Below are 2,582 nucleotides of genomic sequence, written 5' to 3' on the forward strand. Positions count from 1 at the left end.
CTTTTTTTTTTTTTTTTTTTTTTTTTTTTTTTTTTTTAATAGCCTTTTGCAATGTTTAATATTCAAATTAAATATACCTGTTATTAACATTGTGTATATTCAGGTATCCTAGAATGAAGAACTGTGAGATTTACTGTGGATGAGAGAATGAAGAAGAAAGGAAGAAGAGCTAATAGTAAGCCTCTAGTAGTACTAAGCCTCATAGTAGTAGCTGCAGTACTGGTGCTATTTATGGTATAAGAGCAACGATTCAGATACTTATACATGCCTTGATCATGCTGTTCAGTTACCTAAATATTCAGAAGGTCCTAGGGTATCTGAGACAACTACATGGAACCTGCACACATGAGACCTGATGCACAGGAGACACTTTTTCAACAAGAAGCACATATGTCTGTTGTAAGGCAAATGAATCTCAGTTCATGTGACAGATGCTTCAGGTGTCTGAAGGTCAGGGACAATAGGGAAATGGAGGGGAAAGTTCTGTCCCTGGTTAAAAAATAAACTAAGAGAGAGAAAAAAAAAATAAATCCCAGTTTTTTGGCCTGTTGCTCTTTCCATTTTTTTAACAGAAAGGTGGAGACAGTCTGACAAATGATGTGATATGAAGCAAGGGACTCTCAGCTGTCCTCTTACTGTCTATTGAGATCACAGATGCATTTTCCTTGACATGTTAGTTGAAGTATAACAACCCTATTTTAATAATGAAAAAGAGAATGAAATATGTCTCCAAACAAATTGCTGTTCTGTTTTAGTGTACCATCTACTGAAAGTGACGGAACATTGTTTTGTTGCCATGTGACCATTTTTCCAGTTTTGGAGGAATTAGTCACAAAAAGCTAGATTTGCAGGACTTATTAGTGAAAGTAGCTACCAGATTATCAAGATATTGTTCATTGATCTATATACTGTTCCCCTCCTCCCCACTGAAGAATGCTTAGAAACACTGGTTAGAGCAAAGACAATTTCCACATAGATCCCGTCATTGATCCCTCAGTAGCCAGGCTATTGGGCTGTCCTCATGGAAGAGTTCAGAGGCCCTCTTCTTCCTTTATGCAAACCTCAGAGAATTTTACAGATACCTGCGTGAAGACCTAGTTTCCATGTTGACTTTTAACATATTTTTTTTTTTCTCAGTTCCTCAACTACATTACAACTTTGCTAACAGCAGCTGTCTGACCAGACCTTACCAGAGATTTTTATATTACATTTTCTGTAGACTTCCAAGTGGACTTGTCTATTAAGAAATCCTAAATAAATAGAATATCATAATTGTGCCTACATAGTGGAGCACAAGCCAATGCAGAACAGATATTAACATAGGGGGCAAACCAGTGGATACATTATAGGACTTGAATTGTTTAATATTATAACATGATACACAATCTAAAATCAATAACATAAAACTTCTGCCATGAGCAATTGCCAGAAGAAAAGTATAAAAGAAAGAATAGTAGTGAATATCAAGGAATAATGTTATTTATGTATGAATCAGGCTATAGGTATTGGTTTTTGTATATATTTGTGACTTTGTGAGTTTGTAAATATAATTTAAGGATCGCAAATGTAATCTTGTGATATAATTTACTTTACTGTAAATGTATAACTTAGTGATTTAGATATATTAAGTAATTTAACCAGCATAAAATGTGCAATGATATTGTATTATAATTTCTGGAATTAAAAGAAACAGGAAAGAAGAACCTGCTGCTGATTAATGAATCCCAAATATTCAGCTGTGAAAAAGTGAAGCTTGGAAAAGCAGGACATCTGTTGGACATCTCTTCAGTCTTCAGTTGATAAAAAAATAGAATAAAATAAAATGAAATAATTTTTTTTAAAAACAGCACACCTAAATAATAATTTACTATTGTGTTGAAGATGCTTCTTTCATATTTTTGTCTATTTGTTTTGATACAACCCAGATAAACGAAATATGCAACCATATGAAAAAATAGCAAAGATATAATAAAAATAATAATAAGGATTTAAAAAAGGAATGGATGTTCTGAGCAAGGCAAACAAACAAGCAAGGAAAGAGAATGATTTTAAAGAAAATCAAAGATCAGAAGTTTGGAACAGATTCATGTTTCTTAATAACAATATCGTCTCCTATCACCAGGCTTTCTTTAAGAAAGATGAATGCAATGACATTACTCAGTGCAAGGGAAAGTGTAGTTAAAATTAAATAAAAATATTATTGTTCTTTCTTGCCTTCACCTACTGAACTTAACAAAGGAAATAAAACTTAATTTACAAAGTTCAGTGAAAATCACCTTTGATATTGGTATTTAAAGTCTTTCTCCATGACTCCCATACCTGCACAGACGTCACTGATCCCTCAGGGCTGTATATTGGTTAAGACCAAGCACTGCATTTTTTAAAAAAAAAATCCATTCTGGGTAGGAAACAACATCATGAATATCCACAATTTACAATTTCATTTTCACACAACTGAGTTTTCTGTAGTGTCAGTTTAAGGTGGTGATATGTCTTGTAAGAGCAGTCACTTAAAATTTTTCAGTATACCATAGACTCAGTGATGAAAAGAGCAGTGGGGGCCCATCATATGCTCCTCGAAG

The sequence above is a fragment of the Oxyura jamaicensis genome, chromosome 1, assembly GCF_011077185.1.
Source record: "Oxyura jamaicensis isolate SHBP4307 breed ruddy duck chromosome 1, BPBGC_Ojam_1.0, whole genome shotgun sequence".
NCBI classification, from domain to species: Eukaryota; Metazoa; Chordata; class Aves; order Anseriformes; family Anatidae; genus Oxyura; species Oxyura jamaicensis.